Below are 5944 nucleotides of genomic sequence, written 5' to 3'. Positions count from 1 at the left end.
TGCACCAGGCCTCTAGTCTATATATATAAAAGCCTAAGTGACCGAACGACCGGTCGACTGGTTGCTATGATGCGCACTGACCACCAGGGGACAGATGCTTAATGCACAGGATTGGGCTCCCTCCTGTCTGGATCAGGCCTGCGGGGATCAGGCTGAAACCGGCTATCCAATATCCCCTGAGGGGTCCTGAATTGCAAGAGGCAGCAGGCCAGGCTGAGGGAACCCACCAGTGTATGAATCCATGCACCAGGCCTCTAGTAAAAGTCGTAAATGGGAATGATCGTTTAACAAAGTTTGGTCTATTGAATTTGAGTTGACCAAATGTTAAAGTTCCCCTTTGAAAGTGGTTAGTTAAATGTATTAGATTTATAAATACAATGTTAAAATTTATAAAGATAACTTGAAAACTTAAGAAAAACTAAATTTTAAAATGTGCATGACTTGAATACACTGAAGATTCATTTTAAAATAATTAATTTAAAAGTTACTTTAAAAAATAATGATAAATATCTTCTATACATAAATGCTTTCTGCAGTCACTCTAAAACAAAATCACTTCGACAGCAAACAAGGTTAATTACTGGCCTAATTAGCAGTGAGGGCTTTGCCACTGCTGTTTTCTAGATGGTAATAATTACCATTTCTTGAGCTCTTACCATCAGCCAGAAACTGTTCTGAGTACTTTTCACATAACTAATTTAATTCTCATAACAACCCTACAAAGTCAATAATTTTTATCGTTCTCATTTTATAGGCAGAGACTAAGGCTCAGAGAAGCTGAATTATTTGCCTAAGGTCACACAGCTAGTAAATGGCGGAGCTGGGATTTGAGCCAATGCAGTTGTGTAGTATAAATGGACTTTAAGATAGGAAGCCAGGCTAGGTCTCTCCATTTTTACAATACTCTATACTTATACACTGAGGCCAAGAAGAATATCAGAAACATTTTGTTTAAAAGACACTGGATTATTTGTAATAGTCACAATGTTGACTATTGGATATTGGCTTTATTTTTTTCTTCAAATTTTTCTATAATAGTTTATTTTATTGTTTAATAATAGCTTTAAATTATAATATTCTTTGTTTAATATCTTTTTATTGATTTCAGAGAGGAAGGGAGGAGAAGGAGAGAGAGATAGAAACATCAATGATGAGAATCATTGATTAGCTGCCTCCTGCACACCCCCTACTGGGGATCAAGACTGCAACCGGGCATGTGCCCTTGACCCGAATGGAACCTGGGACCCTTCAGTCCACTGAGCAAACCAGCTAGGGCTATAATATTTTTAAATGTGTCTGCAATCAGTGTAGAAGTACATATAATAAAAAGTTAACACTTCTCACCCTAGAGTTAACCATTATTAACAGTGCAGCATACACCCTTTCACACTTTTTCTACCCATGTACAAATATCACATTCTGAAATACTCTATGCATGTATTACCTGTGACCTTTTAATTTATAAATGTTGGAGATATTTCTTTGTCAGGGAAGATAGCTCTACTTCATTTTTCCTTTAATTAATTAAATGTTCCATAACTTTATTTAAACCAACTTCCGATGGTCATTGTTATTTTCAATTTTTCCACTAATAAAAACAATGCTTACAAGTGACCATACTTACATATTTTTGTGCATGTGTACTTCTATAAGATAGATGCCTACATTGCTGCTCAGAGAGACATTCTCATTTATTTTTATTTTGGGCAGTTTTATAATTTTATTCGACAATTAGCAGTTAGTTCTCATCCACATTAACTGTTTCTAGGTTTTTGAAAGCAGGGACAAGTATGTAGTTGACCAACATATAGAGCTTGTTTGGTGAAGCTTCATCCTTATTGTGTTCTGGACAACAGCACCGGATATAGTATGGGGCATTCCTTATTCCTTTGGCCCAGACAGCTTAGTTGAGCCTGGTGTCAATGCACATATCTGGAGCTCCCATCTCCTTCATGGCAAATTTCCAGATCTCTCTGAGTGCTTGAGGGGTGCAGTCTTTGAAACCCACTCCATGGATGTGCCTGTGAAGGTTGATGGTGTATTCTCTGGTCACTGTCTCATTGATGGCAGAATGTCCCTTGTTCTTCTCACCACCCTTCTCTGTGGGAGTCATTATTGCCAGGGCCAAGTTGGAAAGCTCTCATTTTTAATTTTAGTAAATATCAAAATGCCCTCCAATGGGTTATATTAATTTTATTGCACCTTTCATAATTTAAAATAATGTTAAGCTCAGAAAAAAATTCCAATCAATTAAAAATGAAAACCAGACATTCATAAAAGGAGTATAATTCACATATTATATTATGGCATCCCCAAATGTAATATGACCATGATTCCTAAGTCAGCCAGCATCTGGAACAGCGCTTGTCATAAGGGCTTCAGTGAAAGCTGCTGAACCAGGAAGGAGCCCTGGGCGGACCTTTCTTAAACTTGCTTGGGAAAATTAGATTCCAAGGATCTCTGTTGCCATCTGGTGGCAACTCCCCATTGGTGAAACCTCCTATGACACAATTTCCAAGAAGTCATTCATTCTAGTTAATTACTTCCTGTACATTATTCTGTATGAGGCATTATTTCATCATTCATGGTTATTAAATGCATTTTAAAAATTATTTTTAAAAACCATGTTACTGCCCTAGCTGGTTTGGCTTAGTGGATAGAGCGTCGGCCTGAGGACTGAGAGATCCCGGGTCCGATTCCGGTCAAGGGCATGTACCTTGTTTCGGGCAACATCCCCAGTCGGGGGCGTGCAGGAGGCAGCTGAATTGATGTTCCTCTCTCGTCGATGTTTCTAACTCTCTATCCCTCTCCCTTCCTCTCTGTAAAAAAATCAATAAAATACATTTTTAAAAAAAACCATGTTACTTCTAAATCATTTCCATTTCTTGAAACTATTAGCTGACAGTGAAAGTAATTAACAAAAATATCCAACCTACATTTTTTTAAAAGACTCTTGTATAGAGGGGATCTCTTCTGTTAATCTTTTACTTCTACAGGAAGAAAGACATAAAATTGTATTTTCCTATTATTTTTCCCTTTCACTATTTTATTTTCTAAAAAAAAAAGTTTAAATGAGTCATAGAAACAGTTATTTGCACCCCCAAAACATCAGACACTGCTGGTGTCCTGCTCATATCCTCTGAGCACTTATTTCTGAGTATGCAGACCCAAATTCCAGCAGCTAGCCCCTCTGAGCCTCAGCGCTCTCTTGGCCAATGTAGGACAGGCTGAAAGTGCCAGGGGAATAATGCACTGCCCTGAACTGAAAGCAACACTCAACCAGTGGCAGATGAGAGCTGGCGTATAAATAGTTACAGGTTGAATTGTATCCCCAAATATGTATATGTTGAAATACTAACCCCCAGCACTTCAGAATGTGGCTTTATTTGGAAACAAGGTCTTTTCCAGGGGTAATCAAATCAAAATGAGGTCATAAGGGTGGGCTCTCGTTCAGTACGGCTGGTGTCCTTATAAAAAGGGGGGGTGGGGATTGGGACACCGAGACACACACAGAGGGAAGACAGCCATCTACCAGGCAAGGATGCCTAGAGCAGATCCCTCCCTCACAGCCCGCAGAAGAAGCCAGCCCTGCCGACACTTTGATTTTTGGAATTCACAACTGTGAGGCAATAAACGTCTATCATTTAAGCCACCTAATTTGTGGTACAGCAGCTTTAGCAAACTAAATACCCGGCTCCCTCACCTGCCCGGTGAGAGAACTGAGGCATGTGTTCTGTGCTATTTCCCAGAGTCCCCAGGGGGGGGAGTCAGCTCATTTCCCACAGTGGCAACTATTTTTTCACTTCTCTTTCCTTTTGACTTCCCATTTTTAACACTGGTGTTCGCTGGACTCACTTCCTAGATAAGCAACTTGATCTCAAGTCCTTGTCTCTAGGCCTCCTTCTGGGATAACCCAAACTAAGACAGTTAGTATTAGAAATGGAGCTCAGATGTCAGGATCAGATACTGGAATTAGATTCATTCCCAGTAAGACGGTAACAAGGGTCTCACTGTTTATGGAAGTAGAGTGGTAAGAAACTCTAATCTAAAGCATCACAATTAGTCCTGACCGGTTTGGCTCAGTGGATAGAGCGTCAGTCTTCGGACTGAAGGGTCCCAGGTTTGATTCCGGTCAAGGGCATGTACCTTGGTTGCACAACCCCAGTAGGGAGTGTGCAGGAAGCAGCTGAATCGATGTTTCTCTCTCATCCATGTTTCTAACTCTCTATCACACTCTTTCTCCCTTCCTCTCTGTAAAAAAATCAATAAAATATACTTTTAAAAAAATAAAGCATCACAATTATTATTCATCTATGGTGAATCAGGGTAGGATTCAGGGGAAGGGCATCTACCATATAGAAGCACACATGCACAAAAATATGTAAGTATGGTCACTTGTAAGCATTGTTTTTATTAGTGGAAAAATTGAAAATAACAATGACCATCGGAAGTTGGTTTAAATAAAGTTATGGAACATTTAATTAAAGGAAAAATGAAGTAGAGCTATCTGTCCTTACAAGGAAATATCTCCAAGATTTATAAATGAAAAGGTCACCAGTGCCCTAACTGGTTTGGCTCAGTGGATAGAGCATCGGTCTGCAGACTGAAAGGTCCCAGGTTCGATTCCAGTCAAGGGCATGTACTTTGGTTGTGGGCACATCCCCAATAGGAGGCGTGCAGGAGGCAGCTGATCAATGTTTCTCTCCCATTGATGTTTCTAACTCTCTATTCCTCTCCCTTCCTCTCTGTAAAAAATCAATAAAATATATTTTTTAAAAAAGGTCACCAGTAATATATGCATCGACATTGACTATTTATATCATAAAAGGCCTGTGGTTGTGATGCTGTAATGGTGGAACAACCAAACAACCGGTCACTAGAAGGTGCATGGAGCACCTCTCGTGGGGCCAGGACTTGCAGCTTGCATGGCGAGGTGGGGCTCATGTGGGGCTGGCAGGACTGGCGTGGCAGAGATGGGGCTTGTGGTTCGCACGGTAGAGGCGGGGCCCGTGGCTCGTGCAGGGCGGGTCTGGGGTCTCACAGCTCGCACAGGGCGGGTCTGGGTCTTGCGCGATTTCACGCGCTGGGCCTCTAGTTTCAGATATTTGTACATGGGTAGAAAACGTGTGAAAGGATGTACACTGCACTGTTAATAATGGTTAACTCTAGGGTGAGGAGTGTTAACTTTTTATTATATATACTTCCACACTGTTTGCAGACACATTTAAGATACCAACAGTCAGCCCAACCCACGTGGCTCTCTCTGTGAGCATCGAACTATGAACCAGGAGGTCACAGTTCAATTCCCAGTCAGGGCACATGCCCGGGTTGCGGGCTGAATCCCCAGTGTGGGGCATGCAGGAAGCAGCCAATCAATGATTCTTTCTCATCATTGATGTTTCTATCTCTCTCTCCCTCTCCCTTCCTCTCTGAAATCAATAAAAATATATTTTTTAGAAAAAGATACCAACAGTCAGCAGAGTAGCTCATAGTTACTAAATTTAACATATATTTGGCTTTGTTCCCTTTACACTCTTTATTTCTCTCTCCACTGGCATGTTCTCTTCTAGGTCACTATTCTCTCATATTTACTAATATGTGTCACAGTCTCAGGATGCAGCTGGAAAAAGGAGAGAAAGGGTCGCTGCTCTCATAGAGGTTAAGGTCTAGGAGGGAAGCCCAACCTTGAACAACTGATTTCAAGAGTGAATCATGTAATAACAAGAAAAATGTGGGAAGAAGGGAGGGTACAGCAGTGGGGTCCCTGAGAAAGTGGCCTTGAGGCTGGCACCTGAAGGATTAGTAGGAAGTGGCATGGCACCAGTCTCCACTTGGGCTCCCTCAACGGCAGTTTGTCCGTCTGTAGTCTAACCAGAGCAAGTGTGGCAAAGGGTCAAATAGCACTTGGGAGAGAGATATGATTAAAACAAAAGTGCAAAGTAAG

General features: G+C 41.0%; 1 pseudogene; it reads right to left on the bottom strand.

Moving 5' to 3' along the window:
• Nucleotides 1–1711: 1711 nt before the first annotated feature.
• On the bottom strand, nucleotides 1712–2113 carry LOC102262065 (annotated as a pseudogene).
• Between the last annotated feature and the right edge of the window lie 3831 nt (nucleotides 2114–5944).

The sequence above is a fragment of the Myotis brandtii genome, unplaced genomic scaffold (genome assembly GCF_000412655.1).
Source record: "Myotis brandtii unplaced genomic scaffold, ASM41265v1 scaffold212, whole genome shotgun sequence".
Lineage (NCBI taxonomy): Eukaryota > Metazoa > Chordata > Mammalia > Chiroptera > Vespertilionidae > Myotis > Myotis brandtii.
The sequence above is the reverse complement of the archived record's forward strand: the minus strand, read 5'-3'. Positions and strand labels throughout refer to the sequence as shown.